Below are 20,059 nucleotides of genomic sequence, written 5' to 3'. Positions count from 1 at the left end.
TTTAGCAGCACAGCTTTGCTGGGGAAGCAACAAATAGGCATTTATAATTGTGATACGGAGTTGAATGACGCCCCTGAGCTGGTGGGCACAGCTACAGGAATCTCAGGAAGTGTTGCCTGACAGTCCATCTAAGGCTTGCGGTAAATATGCCTTCACGGGCTGTGTGTGTGGAGGAGAATCAGAGCAAGAGAGCAGAAGCAGTTGCCAGGGAGGGCTGGGGTGGAGGTCATGTCCCACCTAGGGAAGGTCTTTCCTTCTCCTCCACCTCTATGTACTTGCAGATCTGCTGGAGGGCACTTTCAGGATTTCGCCAGGTTGTGGAACAAGGAACCAACGGGGGCTTTGGAGGGAGACCATGCAGCCTTCCTCCCACCGGCTCCTCTGCTTTACCCTGGGTAACATTGCTCAAGCCCTGCATCCTTGCAGAACACCAATGCCCTTCCTTTTTAAAAGCCCTCCCTTGAAAATTAAATGAGATTACAAGTTTTAAGCCTGGCACATAGTAGGGGTTCAACGAATATAGTCCCCCCACTCCATGCTTTCCCCGCTTTCTACTTTGTCCCTGAATGCGGGACCCTAATTTATCTAGGTCTCAATTTCATCATCTGTGAAATAATAGGGCATGAGGCGATTGCTGGGCTTCCTTTTAATTCAGGCATTTTAGGAGTTTCTCATTGTACACCATACAGAGAAGGAACAGCAGAGGCTGGGACTTCTGTGACCCTGGTCTGTAGGGGTGAATTCCCAGGTTGCTCCCCAGCATCAAACATGACCTAGGCAAAGACAGGAAAAATAAATGACTAGGAAAGGGCCAGCCTTGCAGTGTGCTTGCCTGCAAACAATTCACACGCGGTTGGGGGCCCTCAGCTGGAAACCAGCGTTTCATTTGCAGCGAAAACTTCATTTGCTTCGAAAACTTGCTATTTGCAATAATGTCAGTGGCTGACGGTTGGGATTCAGTGGCTCCTGGCCTGAGCCATCACCGAGCAACCAATTTTCACTTTGCAAGTCAGAATGACCCCTCCAGGGCTCCGTGCCAGAGAGGAAGGGAAGCGTGGGTCTCTGTTGGGACATGTTTGGGCACGGAGCCCATAGGGGCCTCAGATAGCTGTTTATGGCCTGCGGTTCTTGCCCCTTACAAGCCCTTCTTCACTACAAACACATAGCTTTTCTTGTTCTGGGAGCTCTCAGGGGCTTACCCATCTTTCTTAGAGTCAGAAAGAGGAGGGAGGAAAGCAGGCAATGAGAAAAAAGGCAAACAGGAAGATGCAGCTGTTCGAAGCAGCAAATAGAATATCGGATGTGGCCCCAGGACTGCTGGGTATAATGCTTGGATCTGACACAAGCCAGCCGCCTGGCCACAGCTGTCGCCTCCTGTCTCTGGATGCAGTTTGCTCAGGTGTAAAGGCTCAAGGTTTGACGAGGTGGTCTTGGTTCGACTTCCCGTTGTCCCTAATGTCCTGTGACTCATTCTAAACAGGGAAGGGCGGAGAAAAGGAGGAAATGGAAGAAGAGAAGGAGAAGGTGGAAAGCAGATGGGTGAGGCTTCTTCAAAAAGAAGAGAGGAAAACGAGGAAGGCTGCCCCAATAAAGAGGAAAACAACACAGATTTGCCGAAAGTATTCCTCGCAGAGCTGTAAGTAATCTCTCTGGTAATCACGATGACAATTATTAGCATAAAGAGCCGAAGTCCTAATTAATTTCCTAAAGGGCAGCATCCTGCAGGTGACTCAGGGATGCTCTCCCCACCGACGCCCCCCCCCAATAAAAAAAAAACCCATGAGGATCCCTCTTTCCTGAGTCCATAGTTCTGGGAGCCAAAGGGGAGGACGAGGGAAACATTTGGGCTCTGAGTCTGGCCAACTGGTGTTGAGTCACCCAGGACAGCCCAAGAACACCCGGCCAAGGTGGTTCTGCAGAGACAGCGTCCCAACACCCACGTGCTCTGAGCCTGCACCAGTAGCAACAGGATCCCAGTCACCTTGTACCGTCGAGGGCTTCCCAGCTACTTCCTAAAGGGGACCCATAGGCCAAAGGCTTCTTATCCACAGCTTGTGACTTTCCTGGCCACCTGGATCTGTTCTCATTCTCCCTGGCTTTGCTTTACTTCTGCAAACAGCCATCATCAGCTCAGCCCTGCCTCTCCTGGTCCCCAGCGTGTGGCAGGTCCCTGATCCTGTATCCCCCTCCCTCCACTTGCCTCGGAACTGACCCGGCTCCTTTCCTTCCCTAGCTCTGATCTTCAGATCAGATAGATCTTTGGATCCACCTCTGAGTCTCCTAACACCCTGTGTCAGGAAATGCTTGTACACAGCCCCGCGCTCTTATGAAACTGCAAGGAATCCACTCTAAATCTTAAGGGCTTCACTGCTGTATCCAGGTTATGTTTACAAGATTAAGACTGGTGGGAGGTGGGCAGCAAGTAATCAATTCAAAGACACTTTCTGGAAAGAAATCGGATTCAAACCTGTTCAGGGAATTAACAGCACTTAAAAATATTTTATGTGAGGCAAGCCATTATAATTTCTCACAAAAGACCTGCAAGTGATTTGGGATTGGTTTGTAACCTGTTACAGAAAAACCCAAATTCAGAATAAGATAATCCTAAGAATGGTAATCAATGAGGTCATATTGGTTTGTGGTATCTTGACTCTGTCCAAAGGACAGGGGGTGCGTATGAATCAGAGAACAATGATCAAGAAAAACCAGAATTAACCCAAAAGCTAAGGTGAGAATTGGGGTAGCTATTCTAAAAACATGGCAACGGGAGGGGTTTTTAAAGCACTCACGCGATTACAGAAAGCACAAGTACACCCCAAGAAAGTCTGCGTTATTGGAAAGGGATTTACTGTAAATTCCTAATTTAGGACTAGGAGTGGTTTCCTTAGGCAGGAATTGAGCACAGCTGCATTAGTAAGAGCATAACATTTGGTTTAGGTTTTTACATTTTGCAATATTTCACCAAAGCTATTTTAAAATTTACATGTCAATATAGTCATTTTTTATCTCAATATATCTATTGTTATATTAAAATCTTGTCTTTATGGCTTTAGGAGCCCCGGCATTTCAGCTTCTTGTATCTATATTTTCTATTCTTGGGGAGAGCACAACAGTGAACTGGCTTGTGCATTTAAATCCAGCTGTCCAGAGGCTTTCGACAGGCCCCATGCAGAGTTGTTAGGCAGTGGGGCTGTGGATCTTAGCATCAGAAACACCTGAAATGCTTGTTAAAAATATGCACTCCCAGGATGCCCAAAAGGTTTTCCAGTCTTGCACTGAGATGCACAAATCAGAATCTCTTGGAGTAAGACCCAAGAATCAGGCTTTGAATTGGAATCTGTGGCAAACTCTATTTTCCCAAAAGAGCTGTGACACAGTATCTCTCATCCCGTATCCTCCTCTGTAATATAATCCTGCCTCCATGCCTTCAAGAGGTGGGGTCTGTGTCCCCTCCCTCCTTCAGCCTGGACGGGCTTATGGCTGCTTTGCAGTGCGAGAACAGTGAAGTCAACATTGTGTGACTTTATACTGGGACATAAAGGGCGATGCAGTTTCTAGCTTGTTCTCTGGAGCACTCGCATTTGGCATCCTAGGCTGCCTTCTAAGTCCAGCTAAGCTAAGGCAGCCCTGGTGTGTGGAAGCCAAGTCACCTGGAGAGGCCCAGGCAGGTGTTCTGGTGGCAGTACTGCTCTGCAAGTCATCCCAGCCCAGACGTTTGAGTGAAGGACCCTCCAGATGATTCTGCACTAGAAGACAGACATCCCAGATTTCACGCTATCCGGAGGACAAATGAGAATACTTGAGTTGTAATTGACATTACAGTTGGCTTTAATGTCACGACTGATGTTCGTCTATTTATTCATCCGTTCAGTGAAACATGTATTGATTGTCCGCTATCGCCAGATTGTTCTAAAGTCTGGAGACCCAGCAAAGTCCAAGAAACATCCCCCAGTGTCAAGGACCATACATTCTAAGGATGGCAGAGCACAGTGTGGCTGGGTGGGAGGAATAGACAAAAACAAATAAATAAATACATTAACAAGATAAGGTAATGTTAAATGTTGTGAAAACAGTAAAGCAAAGGAATGTGATGGGGGCAGGCACTATTTTATATTGCGTGGTCAACCTCTCCCAGGAGTTGTAGTTTGAATTGAGACTTGTATTTGTTTCCTGGAGCTGCCATGACAAAGTACCACAGACTGGGTGTGAGGGTTAAATAACAGAAATGTATCGTCTCACAGTTCTGGGGGCCAGAAGTCCAAGATCAAGAAGTTGGCAGAGTTGTTTCCCTCTGGGCGCCGTGGAGGAGAATCTGGTCCATGCCCCTCTCCTAGCTTCTGGTGGTTTGCTAGCCAGCTTTGCCATTCTTTGGGTTGAAGAGGTGTCACCCCGACCTCTGTCTTCATCTTCACACGGCGTTCTCCCTGTGTGCACATCTATCTCCCAATTTCCCCTTTTTATAAGGACACCAGTCACATTGCATTAGGGGCCCACCCTAACCCAGTATGGCCTCATCCTAATTTAATTAACTGCGTCTGCAATGACGCTGTTTCGCAATAAGGTCACATTCTGATGCAGTAGGTTTCAGGACTTCAACTTATGAATTTTGGGAGAACACAGTCCAGCCTTTAACAGTACCTGAAGGATGAGGACCCCGCTCTATAATAATGTGGAGCTGAGCATGCCAGGTAGAGGGCAAAGCAGAAGCAGAAACAAGTTTGATATTCAAAGGTCAGACCAGCAGTCAATGCTGGAACACAGAGAGGAAGGGGGTTCGGCCTCATCGTCACATGGATTGACATGTACAGTGAACATTCCTCTAAACATTGCATCATGGGTGCTGTCACCAAAAGTCTGAGCTGCCCAGTGATCATATGCAATCCTCAGGGGTCCTATCAGTTCTACTTTGGACACATGGCTCAGAACCCAGCCCTCCTCTCCATCCCCACCAGCAGGCTTTGGTGAGCCATTTATTCCTCTCTTCTACTCTTTCAGTTGCTGGTTCATTGATCTTCCTGCCTTTAGATTCTCCACCCTCCCATCCATCCTTTGGAATACCAACAGAATCATTTTCTAAAACAGAAATCCAATCTCACTCATTCTAAAAAATATTCCTCCACTGCCTCTCCATTATTCACCAAAATAAAGTACAAAATCACCCGCGTGGTGCTGAAAGTCATACAAATCCAGCTTAGCTCCAGCCGAGTCTCCAGCCTTTCTGTCAACTGGACTCACTTCCCATTTCCCAGACTCCCTGTGTTAGGACTCTATTTTTGTTCATGCTTTCCCACTCTTCCCAGTTTTTTCTTTGTGTAATTTAAAAAAAAATTTTTTTGCCATGCTGGCTGGCTTGCAGGATCTTAGTTCCTCAACCAGGGATGGAACCTGTGCCCTTGGCAGCGAAAGCATGGAGTTCTAACCACTGGACTGCCAGGGAATTCCCATCCCACTTTTTCTTGATGAATACCTTATCTTTTAGAAACAGTTTGGTATTCATCTCCATTGGAAGAAAAAAAAAAAAAGCTACTCTTCTCCATTCTTTCCCGAGAGCCTCCCCACCCTCCTTGGCCTGTGGTGGAATTAATTGCTTCTTTATCTTTGTCCCTATGGCAGCTTGCTTATCACGTATCTCCTTGGCGTGTAGGTACCTGTTTGAATACCAGTCATTGGCTTCCCTTGTTGAAACCATGAATGCTTTGTCAGTGACAGTGCCTAGGATGGTACGTGTTCCATGAATGTTCGCCAGACCAAATTTAGTGGAATACTAATAATGAAATGAGTGCTGGCCTTCGGATTAGGTCACCACTGTTGACCTGAAACAAAGAGACAGACAGATAGTTCTGTAGCAAAGATGGGTTTATTCAGGGTCAGCAGAAAACTGCAGTTCGGGGTCTGCAACCACGGCGAGCCGCCTGTAAGGACCTGTACAGCAAGGAGAGGAGAACGCTTTTATAGAACGGAAAGGAAGTTGGGAGGGTGATAGTAGACAAAGAGTTTTTCAAGACTTGTCATTGTCTGAGTCCTGGCCAGGAAAGAAGACGAGTCTTTCTTCTTCCTGTTGGGCTCTGCTGTCCTCACAGGGCTTGAGAGCGCCCCCTTCTGGTCTCCCAACTCTATTTAATTGAAGTTTCTGCTCATTAATTCTTTTCTAAAATATTTATATATTTGGCTGCGCCGGGTCTTAGTTGCTGCATGCGGGATCTTCATTGCCACGTGCAGACTCTTTTAGTTGTGGCATGCACGTGGGATCTAGTTCCCTGACCAGGGATCGAACCCAGGCCCCCTGCTTTGGGAGAGTGGAGTCTGAACCACTGGACCACCAGGGAAGTCCCTGATCATTAATTTTTACACGACTGTTTTGGTCATTGACATCCGTGGACCAGTTTCAGAGCTAATATTATTATCCCTGTCAATGTCTGTATCGATATAACTTAGTAGATTTGACATCTAGGCATGAATTCAAGTCCATTAAGATTAGATACCGTCCTACCTAGAGACTGTCATACTGAGTGAAGTAAGTCAGATGGAGAAAGAGAAATATCGTATGATATCACTTATATGCAGAATCTAAAAAGAAATGATACAACTGAACGTATTTACAAAACAGAAACGGACTCACAGACTTAGAGAATGAATTTATGGTTACCGGCGGGGAAGGGTGCAGGGAAGGGATAGTTAGGGAGTTTGGGATTGACATGTACACACTGCTATATTTAAAAAGGATAACCAACAAGGACCTACTGTATAGCACAGGGAACTCTGCTCAGTGTTATGTGGCAGCCTGGATGGGAGGGGAGTCTGGGGGAGAATGGATATGTATGGCCGAGTCGCTTTGCTGTGCACCTGGAACTATCACAACATTGTTAATTGGCTATACTCCAATACAAAATAAAAAGTTAAAAGAAAAAAGATTAGGTGCCATCTTAACCTCTTGGACCTCAGGTTCTTTATCTGTAAAATGAGACGTTTGGACCAAATAAACTATAAACCTTTTGCTTGCTAAAGATGTAGCATTAGCCCCATCTTTCCTGCTGGAGTCAGAATTTACATAATAATTATATCACCATCACTGTTGACATCGATCTTACTCTCCTTTTGTTTAGTTTTGGGGACACTAAGGTATGGGTCCTGCTTCACAGTGCTCCCGTTTTATTGTTGTTGTTTTTGTGGGGGCCGGGGGCTGGCAATAGCTCTTTTTCTTTTTAATTTAATTAATTAATTAATTTATTTATTTTTGTCTGTGTTGGGTCTTCATTGCTGCACACGGGCTTTCTCTAGTTGCGGTGAGTGCAGGCTACTCTTCATTGAGATGCACGGGCTTCTCATTGCAGTGGTTTCTCTTGTTGCGCAGCACGGGCTCTAGGCATGTGGGCGTCAGTAGTTGTGCCTCGAGGGCTCTAGAGTGCAGGCTCAGTAGTTGTGGCGCACGGGTTTAGTTGCTCCACGGCGTGTGGGATCTTCCCGGACCAAGGCTCGAACCCGTGTCCTCTGCGTTGGCAGGTGGATTCTTAACCACTGCACCACCAGGGAAGTCCATGCAATAGCCCTTTTGAAACTGACCTTGTCGTTAGCATTTTTTAGGATTGTGTGTTAGGAGAAATGTACGATTAAGGGTGTAGCTTTGCACATTTTTTGTTTTCCTGTTTTTTGTTTTTACTTATAAGCTCCTGGGTCATGGTAAATTACAGCAGCTTTTCTGAAAATTTACCACACAGGAAGCTGTGCTGAACTTCTCCTGTGGCCTCCTAGTCCCTCTCCCATTAATTTCCTCTAATTCTCATTAGCATGTTTCTACCGCAGGCTCGGAAGCAGAGAGAAATTCTTGTGCAGCTCATTTAACACCTGCAGGTTCTGAGAGCTGGTGGAGAAACTACATCAATAAAATAATCACTCACTTTCTCAGAGATTTTAAATTTGAACCCTTTAAAGGTTAGACTTTTGTTTTGATTTCTATTTATAGTTTTCCATCAAGTCGTATGTTAATTAATGCTCTTGTCCTTTCAAGCCTCTCATGTAAAGCATTAGCCTCTCATGTAAAGAGAGGCTAAAACAAAATCTGAATGAAACCGTTTTCAGTGTATGAATGGCCGTAGTCAAGAAAGTATTCCGACATTTCAGAGGCGGGTGTGGCTTTTCTCTTCTGCATCACCACAGCCTGCTTTAGAAATCCCTGGCAAAACCAGTGGGTAGCTGCGAGGTGGGACTGGCAGATGGGACGCAGCCTGGGAGCTGGGTGATGTCCTGTGGTTTGGAGCTTCATCCAGCAAAGCTGGAAACTCTCATGCACTGAAGTGTGTGAACGGGAGGTGTAGCAAAAAGGGATGGGCAGGAAAATGGTCAGAGTTTTGAAGTTGTGTCTCTGTAGGAGGTGCGGGGTGGTGGGGGCGTTACTTCTTCTCATGGGGGCAGGGAGCTTATTCCCTCCCTACTCGAAAAAACCAAAAAACCCATTGAGAGGCTGGGAAGAGGGCTCCAAAAGCATCACTAGGAGAGATCTCCAGTCCCAGCAGGAAGGAGAGTCAGGCGTGCTACTCCCGGGCTGGATGCCACCCTCGGAGCAGGGCACCATGAGACGATTCTTGGGAGAAGGTGACCGTGTCCCTGGGAGTGATATGAGCTCAGTGACAGACACCCCCTTCTATGGGCATTTCTAAAGGCAGGAAGCTTGCGGGAGAAGCCCTCAGCAGATGGGCAGTGGGGACTGTGGTCTAGTGTGCCTACCAGAGGATGGAGGGGCTGCAGCCCGGAACTCCAGGGACCTCCAAGAACGAGAAGAGGCACTTAGCCATCCCAGGGCATCACACAGAGGCCTGCCTAAGTTAGCAGAGTAGGCAAGCCCTGAGGACTGCTCAGAGCTCAACCAGGCAAGCTCAGCGATACCCATCAGTAAGGCAGGAGATAGATGGGCCCCAGGCTGAGCAGCAGTTCGTCCCCTGTGGGCAGATACTATGAAATAGCAGAACGGAGGAGAAGCTGAGCCCTGTCCAGATAAGAGATAAAAGACCACGTATTCCTCATTCTCGAAGTCAAGGAGACCTTCCCGAGTACACATGTGCAGAAAGGTTGCTTGGAGGTCAAAAAAGGAGGGGGCGCCACCCCATAGTAAGTGATGTCAACTTACCCATAGGCCTCTTCTCTAGAATCCATCTTGGCTAAGAGATGTGCCTGCACACATGGGAGGGCCCTGAGATATACTAAATACGGACTCAAAACCAGGCAAAGGAAGATGATTCGCCAAAGGAAACCCGGAAAAAATGAGCCACAGAAGTTATTCAAACCACCACAAGGGTGCGACTCTCTCTCCCTGAGTCTGCCCGTGTGTCTATCCACACGTACTCTTTTTCCTCCTAATAAACACTTTACTTGTTTACTATTTTCCATCTTTGTGGGAATTCATTTCTGCAAAGCCGTGCAGGCCAGGGCCTTGTCACTGGCCATTGGTCTAGTGGCTAGGATTCAGTGCTCTCACTGCCGCGGCCTGACTTCCATCTCTGGGAACTGAAATCCGCTGCAGGCCGAGGCCACCCGAGACCATCAGGAGAGAGGCTGAGGGTGTGGACCACTGGCAGGTGCAAAGGGAAACAAGGAAGAGGTGGGTGACTACAGAGGCTGTGATGTCGTTGCGCACCGTCCCAAGAAAACCTCACCTGCATCTACACGGAGGCCAGCACATTTCTGGAGACCAAAAACACACCAGATAGAATGAGGTGGATTCACAGTTAGGTAAAGTCAACTCCAATGTCCCTCTCCTTCCTCTCTGTCTTCCTAGAGGAATGAAGCCTGGAAACGTAGTGGGGAGAAGAGAACCCAGAAGGAGACCATGGCCCTACCCTGCACTGCAAGACAAGAGTGAAAGAGTAGACCCCTTCCCACTAACCACAATGAGAACCCAAAGCTGATTATGAATTTAAAATAGGAGATTTGAGTAAAGCTTTAAACCAGATGGAATTTTGATAACCCAAAGCAACCAGAAAGGGATACAATTGGCCCACATTGTGGCTGAGGAAAAGGGCAGAGTGTGGTTGGAGCACAAATGGGAAAAATAAAGCTGATTGCTATTCAGAACTCACCAATGTCCTACTGCTAAGCAAGCTGTCTTTCTCAGGAGGTCATAATGAGGAATAAACGTGATAATTATTAAACACATACGTACTTAGCAGAGCAAACTCCCGAAAAATTTCCCTTAGCCTAACTTCTCTTTCTCCGAAGTTTCACACATGGTAACTGTTAAAAAAAAAAAAAAAAAGTACCCTGCCCTCTACCTGTAAGCACGGTCTCCCTTGAAAAGTCAACACTCCCCCGCACTCCCGATCCACCCATCCACGTGAGCCCTGGGGAGTGAATGGAATCATTCTTTTCAGGCCGAATTTCTAGGGAGGAGCAGCCCTGTGGGAAATCCAGAGACTGTCACTGTCTTAGTCTGTTTGGGCTGCTAAACAAAAATACCATCGACTGGGTGGCTTGAACAACAAATGTATTTTCTCACAGTTCTGGAGACTAAGAAATCTAAGATCAAGGTGCTGACGGATTCGGTGTCTGGTGAGAGCCGGCTTCCTGGTTTATGCGTGGCTGTCTTCTCACTGTGTCCTCACCAGTGAAGTGGGAGAGAGCTCTCTGAGGTCTCCTTTTTTTTAATAATAACTTTTTAAATCAAAATATAGTTGATTTATAATGTTGTGTTGGTTTCAAGTACATACCAAAATGATTCATTCATATATATATATATATGTATATATATCCTTTTTCAGATCCTTTTCCCTTATAGCTTATCACAAAATACTGAGTATAGTTCCCTGTGCTCTACAGTAGGTCCTTGTTGGTGGAGTCTCCTTTTTAAGGATGCATATCCCATCATGGGTGTCCACCTTCCTGACTTCATTACCTCCCAAAGGCCCCACATTTTAATTCCATCATGTTGGGGGTTAGGATTTCAATACGTGTATTTTGGGGGGGGGGAACTCAAACATTCACTACATCCCAGTCACCTTTTATCTGGTTTCATTTCTTTCTTTCCTTTGTGACTTGCCCATTCATGATATTTGCCCATTTTTCTATTTCTATTCCATTTTTAAAATTGTCTTAAAAAGCACTTTCCATACTAAGAATATTAGTCCTTTGTTACAGGTGGTGCAAATATTTTCCTGGTTTGCTACGTATATTTCAAACTTAGTTTTGTTTTTTTAAACTTTTAAAAGTTTGGGTAATCATATTTACCCATCTTTTCTGTATAATTTCCAAGCACTCCAGTCCAATGTACTGTCTGTTAATGTCTTTCTTGCTTCATTTACTTCTGAATGATGCTCAGCTGCATCTACAATGTATGTTTCGTGCTGGCCTTCCTCCCATAGTTGCTCTGCATTTTGTAGGAGGACTTTGGTAAGCCATCTCTTCACATATTAGAAATACAGGCGATACACTTGCTGCATCCTTGTTTGGCCATAAACATCTTCTTTTCTTTTCTAATCTCTGCATTTTATTGATAGCTTAGCTGGGTATAGAATTCCAGATCCAATATAGTTTCTTCTTAGAAATTTGAATATATTGCTCCTCTAACATAGCTCAGTGTTGCTGCTCAGAAGTGCATATTAATATGTTCATCTTTCCCTGGGTGTGACCTCTCTTTTCTCTCTGGAAGCTTTAAGGACATTCACTTAATGCTTTGAGTTAGGAAATTTCAGCATGATACATCTATATGTGAGTTATTTTCTCATTTATCCTTCTCCATACTCAGGAGATGCTCAGTATTAAGAGTCACGTCTACTCTCAGTTCAGGGAGTTTTATTTTTTTCTTTAATGTCTGTAATTATGTTTTATCTTCTTATGCTTCTGTTCTCTCCATCTAAGAAATCTACTAGATTGCTGTCAGGCCTCCTAGATTTGACATTTGTGTTTCCTAACTTTTCCCATATATTTTATTTATCTTTTTGCTCCCAGTTCTGAGAGATTCCTTTGATTTTACTTCCCAGATCAAAAACCTAATCTTAATCTTTGTCCAATTTATTATTCAACCTATCTAGTGAAATCTTTACTTTTGCAGTAATATCTTCATTTTGAAACATTTTTTCTTACTCTCTGATTGGTACCTTTGCAAAAGAGACTGCCCTTAATTTGTGGTTACGGTATCTGCCCAAACCTGTAGGCAGAAATCAGAATGTTTTTAAATAGTTCTCATCTTTTTCCTGAATGATCTCTTTTTTCCCTCCTCTGGGATTATTTAGTTTGTGTTTAATGATCCTTCTCTTTCTCTTTCATGCTTCTGAGTTTTTTTAATACCTTGCAGTCTTTGTTTGCAAGAGCTTTTTTTTGTTTCTTTTTAATGACAGGCTACTCTGACATGTGCAGACAATTGGTGTGCCTTTCCTCAGCAGTTGTATATGTCTCTTTCATAACAGGCCTTTTTCTTAAATAGAAAGACCAAATGTGAGGTTTCAGTCAGCAAGCATAATTATAGGCAGGCTCTCTTTTCATGTTTGGGGACCAGGAAGATGAAAGCAGGGTAGGGACCCCCATAACTGTCCGTGCAAAGCCCGGAGCATGGAGCCTTTGAGTGTTTCAATTTTTCTGTTTCTCTGGCAGTCTCCAACACCCTTGCCAGGAACTCTTCTAGGGTAGGATGGATGTAAGTCATTTGTTCACTTCTCCCCCTGAAAGGTGCAGTTGGATCCCCACTTTCCTTGAGTCTGTAGGGATCTATGATGATGTCGATCCACAGAATATTAACTGAAGGGACATAATCAGTTCTGGGCCTGGGCCAGCTGTCACTTCCTGTTTCTTAGAGCATGAGCTCTGGGGAAAGTCAGATGTGGCATGTAAGAAGTCCAACTCCTGGCAGACGACCATGCTGTGAGGAAGCCAGCGCTAGCCACGTGGAGAGGTTGTTTGGAGAGACAGACACTGGGCCAGGCCCCAGATACCCAAGCCACTCGGATGGCTTGTGCCAGGTGCGAGACACAAATGAGGAAACCTTTAGATGACTCCATCTCCCTGCTCACCCACGAGAGACAGACCGTCGAGCTGAGCCCAGTCAACCCACAGGAAGATGAGAGATGATAATACATAATGCTTTTTAACTCTTAAATTTCAGAGTGGTTTGTTACGAAGCAATGATAATAGATCACCCATTTCTTGTAGTAACAGATCAACTACTTTCTCTAGAAAGCAGTTTCCAGGCTTTGGCCTGAATGTAAAAGCCATAGCTGCCAGCAACTCTGCTGAAGAGAAAAGGACCTACTGCCGTAGGCTTTAAAATGCAGTTCTTCAATAAAAACCTTGAAGATGACCTCTGGCCCACGCTTGCACCTGGGGACGCTAACGTGGGCCTTCTCTGGGCTCCTCTGAGAAGACCGATGTTTAACTCTGGTGCCTTGGGCTGTGGTTTCTTCTCATTTTTCTCTGTGAATCAGGTGAAGACTATATTGTATCCTCCAGACAGTCCCCAAAATTTAAGAGTTACTGATGGTATCTATTTCTTTTCCCCCGCTCTGTTATAGGGGGTGTGTGTGTGTGTGTGTGTGTGTGTGTGTGTGTAATTTCAATGTAAACTTGAAAGAATATGGAAGTAGCAACACATGCTTAGGCTTCCATCTTGAAACAGAAACTTAGTAAATTCCTAAATAGAACTCAGTGATAAGAGCTCATGTATTTTAGATAGTTTAGCAGTATTGGGCAAGTGAAGAATGCACCATCTGCTAATATCTCATAAAAATAATTAGGTGGGGGAAATTCATGCAAAAACACAGTTAAATGAATATTCCCAAAGGAGAGTACTGTGCTTCCCCACGTTGTCACAGGCTGGCCTCGCCTCTCACACATGCACTGAAGCAGCATAAAGGGCCGCATCAGACAACAGGGAAAAAAATGACACAGGGTTTTGTGGCCTGAAAACCATGGAGGTAAGTATTTAATGTTTCTGTGAATTTGAAGAATTTATATTTTATGTTATCCTCTTTGGTGGAGGAGGGCAGGGCAGCAGAAAATAACTGACTTCTTGCTTGACTAGGTGGAGGAGAGGAGATATATCTTTCCAAGTGGAGGGACATCAGACAAGTTCACTATGGGTTGTATGCTGGGTTCAAAGGCCGCCGTGAGGCACCGGTAAATGTACTAGGGAACTGCCTGGGATGACTTCTGTGTGAAGCCAGAAGACTTCTATTACCTCTGGTTGCTTGTCAAGCTCCGCAGAAGTTTCTTCAGAGATGCAAATTTTAATGCACGAATCCTGTGGTCTCTAAAGTCTGAGGGGCTGACTTTGGAGAGAAGGGGATGGGGACCTGGGAGAAAAATTCCTGAGGATTAAAATGGAAAATGAAAGAATTGGACAGTTTTGACCGGCCACCTGAAATAGACAGGTTTCCTGGGAGGGTTACAAGTGGGGTACCTCTTAAATCTGTTATAATTTGAGTATCTGTTGGTCCATTTATTTATAGACATGATTGATTATATAGGTGGTGAAGCAGGGGTGCAAGGCCACAGGCTGGGCCCTCACCTGTTCTCTCATCCAGACCATTCAGCTCTGGCCCAAACCTCAGATATTCCATGCAGCCCTACAGTTTACCACACTCAACTTCCTTGGAAGGCCAGGGACTATTATTATCATCATCATCATCATTATCATTATTGTTGTTATTTTTATTATATTTGGACAAGCTTCTTGGAATTTTGCTCCCAAAGCAACTCATCCGAATATTCCTTCCAGCTCATGTGCAGTTGAGTTGTAAATACGGTATTCTCCACTTATTGTCAGTGACGTTTTAGTGACAGTCTTAGACTGATGTCCCATACAGGTGTTGCATTGACCTGCCTCTTAATCTGGCTATGTTCTAGTCTGACTTTCAGGGCAGAATCACAAGAAATGAGTCAGTAAAAGCTTAAGAAGGATCAGACATAGCTCCATCTAAAAATCAATAGAGCTCAGGAGATACCACTGTTAAAAACTTTTAAGACTCTTTCTGTCTAGATAAGCTTACCACGATTTCTCCCCAACCCCCTGTCTGGTTCCCATAGCAGTTATTTTCAAACTTTAACGGGCCTAAGAGTCACCTCGGGAATTGGCTAAAAAAATCAGGTCACTAGAAATTCTGCTTTGTTGGCTTTGGAGTGAGGTTCAGAAATACCATTTCTAATAAGAAACTCACCCTAGTAAATTTTGATTCAGGTGGGTCATTGACTTCACACTAAGAAACAACAGGTACAAATTACACAAAGTAAACCTTACTTCACCTGAAAAGCTGGGTGTATTTATTTAAGATGAGGAGGGGACTTTTATTTATTTATTTATTTATTTTGGTACGCAGAGTTCTCACTGTCATGGTCTCTCCCGTTGCGGAGCATAGGCTCCGGACGCTCAGGCTCAGCGGCCATGGCTCACGGGCCCAGCCGCTCCGCGGCATGTGGGATCTTCCCGGACCGAGGCACGAACCCGTGTCCCCTCCATCGGCAGGCAGACTCTCAACCACTGCGCCACCAGGGAAGCCCAAGGAGGGAACTTTTAAAAAGGGGTATTATGCAGCTTCATCCTTTTCTGTACTTCAGTGCAGAGAGAAGAACCCCAAAGAAAGGAGTGTATGGCAGTTACCAATAAAGAAAAAATAAATATAGGCAAATCAATCAATCACTGACAGTTACAGATTATAAAATAAGGAGTGATCTGGGGACGATTTGGTATGCTTTAAAATAATCCTTGGGGAAATGCTCCTGTAAGAGGTACCTGAGAACAATGAGGAGAGAAGGCTTACGTCAGGGAGAAGAGGACTCATAGGTCCCTCAATTCAGCTGAGGGAATAAATGAGCCCCCAAATGGATCACCTCCATAGGAGAAACATCACAGAAAATGAAAATGGGAAAGGATCAGGCTAAAATTTGTTATGTCAAGCAGGTTTTATCTCTATTTCCAAGTCTGATCAATTGGTAGTGGCTCCCTGGAGCACTTTGTCAAGAGAGATTGTGAAGCCGTTTCTAAGCTTAGAGGGAATGTGTGTGATTGATTAGTTATGTCTGCCATGGGCGAAGGAGGAGGAGGAGGAGGAGGGAGAGAATCAGATGCATCCTTGCAATTTCTGCTTAGTCAGTGATTGTGAAGTTACACAAGTTCCACTGCAGAAAAAAGACTTGGTCATTCCCACTAAGTATCATCTCTTTCCTGCTATTTCCAGTCAGGAAAGGGTTTTCCATGTGAACAATAATTTAAACTCATTGAGATATTATGTTTACACTGCTAAAGATGGTTGCTATGCCAGAACATCTCAAATACTTCCCTGGTGGAAATCCAGACCTGCTGTCCTTGTGCATTCTGCATCACAGACTTTCTTAGCTGGGTCTTCCATACTCCTTGCTTTGCCCAATTTTACAAGAGAGAAGGAAGGGCAGTAAGCAGCTGTGCCTCTTTCCTGTTCCACTCAAGGCCTCAACTGCCAGGCATTTCCATTCCTGCTGCAGCAATCTCAAGTTTTCAAATACAAAACAATGAGCTGTACTTCATAAAACGTCTGGTGGGCCTGCCTTCAAAGAACAAACTCTATATAAGTACCAAATTAAAAAACAAAAGAAGATTGGTGTGCTTAAATGTAATTGAGAGGCTCATTGCCAAGCAGCCATGTCTGTTCATTCAAGTGAGTGCCTGTCAACACTTTGTTGGCCTCATTTGACTTACTGCATGTATGTGAAAGAAATAAACTGCACTACAGAATACTTTTAAAGAAATTCAGATTTTTCTCCAGTTTAGATTTCCCATTCTTTACTTTAGTAAATTTTTTTTTTGGTAGCTTCCTTGTCTACCTCACCACCACCCCCCCTTACTTCTTTCTTTCTAACAGCTCCCAGTTTTGGTTGGGGATGCATGTTGGTCTAGGGAAGCTGATTTTACCCCAGTTATAGAGAGAAAGCATATGACTGACCAATCAGAGCATTTGTTCTGCCTGACCACAGTGATTGGCTCAATGTTGGGCATGTGACTGTAGCCATCCAATTAGAGTCATACCTAGGACTTTTGCTGGGAATAAAGACGGCATCTCTTTTATTGGTGGGAACTATGTAGCTCTTGAAAGTGATCCTAGAGTGAAGAAGAGAGCCAGCCTTAGGAGAAGACAACTCTGAAGAGAACATTGTGAAAAACAAAAAAAGCCCTTGGTGACGTTATTCAGCTGCTCTACCTGTGGATTTTTCAGGCAAATGAATCAGTATATCTTCTCTATTGTTAAAGCCAGTATTAATTAGCGTTTTTCTTCTCTGGTCCTCGTAATGCTAACTGATACACCCAGTCAATCTGAATCAGGAGAATCCATTTCATTGGCACTCTCTTTGTTTTTTATGACTCAACTTTTCCTTTTCTAATTTTTTTTTGTGACCGAGATTTGGGAAGCTGGGTAATAAACAGCTGATAATGATTGGGATGAAAATCTCAGTCATGTTCCAAGGGATGCTTTGGAAAAGAATATGCATCTTCTGAATAAATACCATTTACATGATGCTAACAGGAAGGGAACAAGAAATAGGCTGGTTTTGTTGTAGAGGAAAATGCCTGTGTACTATGGGGAGGAATTAATTATGCAAAATAGTGAAATATGTGCAGACAAATGCTAATTTGTCAACCTGTAAACTGAGCTTCCTAAATCTTAGTTTGCAATAAATTGAGTCATTTTCAAATATATTAGGCAAATGAGCTGAAACCCTAGTATAATATATGTATTTAATCCTGATGCCCATGCACGTACTACTTTCCATGGGATACGAACCATCTGACCTCCGGGGCCAGATTTTATTACATCTTCTGTAAATACATCAGTGAATATTTCAGTTTCTTGTTTCTGCCACAGTAACAGCATAGCTGCTCAGAGACTAAAACGGGATAATGAAACTGAATCACAGATTTACACATGTGAGGGGGATGCAGAGAAGAGTCTATCCAGCTAGCTTTCCAGGCAGCCCTGGAAGTGGGCACAGTGACCTTTGATCTAATACGCCTTTAGGAATTTCCCTTGCAGATCAGAGCAGAAAATATAGCAAGCTCCCTGAAGACAGTTTAAGAAGGAGTAACTAGAGACAAACTACTCCTGGGCAAATAGCTTCAGAGTCTTGTACAAAAGTGAAAGATGCAGGAGAGGAATGGATAGAGACTATGACAGGAAGCTGTTGGTTTGAAATTGCCTTTGTTCATCTCAGTATGCAGTTAGCCATGTCTGGATGTCATGGCCTAGACCCAGACACTGGGCGAGGGTTGGGACTCTAACACTTCTTGCTTCCAGCCTCAGGAGAGCTACAGAGCCCCCCGTGGAATTGGGTTAGCGCTGCAGGAAGGACAAAGCAGCCCTGGAAGTTTGAGTGTTCCTCTTGGAGCCTTCCCTGGCTGTTTAGACACTCCAGTGGTAAAGGAGAAATTAACAGATGTCTCAGAAATACCATTGGAGGACATCATGGAGAGGACGTGATCGCTGGTGAACCTGCAAGCTGGACCCTGGCAGTCAGAGGCTCCTCGCCCCTCCTGTCCCTGGAATGTACGTTCTGACCCCCGTTCCCACAGCGGGAGCCATATTCAAGGACTCAGCCTTGAGAGAGTCATGTGTTGCCAAGACCATCTGGACGGCGTGCATGACTGAACCCAGTTAAGGCCTCTACATAAACGTTTAAGATTCTGGCGGGCAGGTGCAGAGGTCTGCTCGTCCCAGACAAGCCTTGTATGTAAGTTTCCTTGCTTATTCAACCTGCCATTAACCAGTGTGGCGCAGTCTGCCTCTTTCTTGGGTCTCTCCTTGTCCTCTGTGTACAGGGGTAGTTTGGGATTTCAACAGGGAGAACTCCTGAGTTTGCGAAGCAACAAATGTACTTGATGAAGTCATCTTGGGTAGGAGTAATTTCAGTGTTAAAAATGAAACAGGAGGAAAAAAATACAGCAAGGGCTCTTAACTCCTCTCTGTTCCCTTGCCAACATGGTTCTGGGAACAGGTCTGGTGAGAGAAGTCACTGGACACTAGGTGTCCTAATTGCATTACTTTAGGTGAAAAGACCTTTTTCCTCTTTCAGATGCAGCTCCGCCTGATGCCACAGTCACCAACTCACTCCCTACCACCCCCCCACACACACCCTGCCACCAACAAAGGCTCCCATCTTCCCCTTCCTGTGCAGACAGTACGGGTGCAGTGCCCATCACCTAGGAAAGCCATGCAGGGGCAGGAAGAAACTTGCAGGGGGTGTGAAGGCCCCTTGGACCTCGAAAAACTCTGGTCATCATTTATATTTAGAAAAGGATATTTTTCAGAGCTTCTCTTTTCCAAAAATATATTTTATTTTTGAATAAGCAATTAATGCACATGGTTTAACCTCCAAGTTTTGAAATGATGCACAAAGAAAACAAAAGTCTCCCTTCCACCCCTGATCCTCATCAAAAACCTTCCCTTTCCAGAGGCAACCCAATGTTATTGGTCTTTTCTGTAGTCTTCCTGTAGAATTTTAAGCATTTACCATCAGTGACAAGCATATATGTAGTCCCATTGTTATAGAAATGGCAACATATTGTACATACTCTTCTGCATTGCTTTTTTCACTTCCTGAAGATAATTTCATATCAGTATATAAAGCACTTCCTTATACTTTTCATGGCTGAATACTATTCCACTCTGAATGTACTATAATTCCTTTAACAACTTGCCCACAAATTGGCATGTAGGTTGCTTCCGTTGTTTTGCTGTTCAAACAAAAACGCTGTATCAGTGGAATAATGCAGTATGTAACCTTTTGAGATGGGCTTTTTATATGCAGTGTAATTCCCTTGAGATTCATCCAGCTTGTTGCCTATCAATAATTAGCTCCTTTTTATTGGTGACCAGTAGTTCATGATATGGATGTGTACCATCACTTAAATATTTATCATTGAAGGACATTTGGTTTTTTAAATTTTGGGGCTATTACGAGTAAGTTACTATGAACGTTCATGTACAGGTGTTTATGTGAACATAGGTTCTCATTTCTCTGGGATAAATGCCTAAGAGTGCATTTCTGGGTCATTTGTAATCGTATGTTTACTTTTTAAAGAAACCGCCAACCTTTTCCAGAGTGGCTGTACCATTTT

General features: G+C 44.4%; 1 protein-coding gene across 6 annotated transcripts in view; it reads left to right on the top strand.

The window, feature by feature from the left end:
* ADPRM (ADP-ribose/CDP-alcohol diphosphatase, manganese dependent) overlaps positions 1-20,059 on the top strand; it is a 381,091-nt gene that overhangs the window by 354,168 nt on the left and 6,864 nt on the right. For 5 of the 6 annotated variants that reach the window (XR_012328492.1, XR_012328489.1, XR_012328490.1 and 2 more), the window contains one exon: positions 1,481-1,636. The exons of the other annotated variant lie outside the window; for it this stretch is intronic. The gene's annotated coding sequence lies outside the window, so the exon portion shown is untranslated. The remainder of the gene's footprint in view (positions 1-1,480; positions 1,637-20,059) is intronic. 6 annotated transcript variants of the gene reach the window in all.

This window comes from Tursiops truncatus, chromosome 20 (genome assembly GCF_011762595.2).
Source record: "Tursiops truncatus isolate mTurTru1 chromosome 20, mTurTru1.mat.Y, whole genome shotgun sequence".
In the NCBI taxonomy this organism is placed as follows: domain Eukaryota; kingdom Metazoa; phylum Chordata; class Mammalia; order Artiodactyla; family Delphinidae; genus Tursiops; species Tursiops truncatus.
Note: the sequence above shows the minus strand (reverse complement) of the source record. Positions and strands in the feature narration are given on the sequence as shown.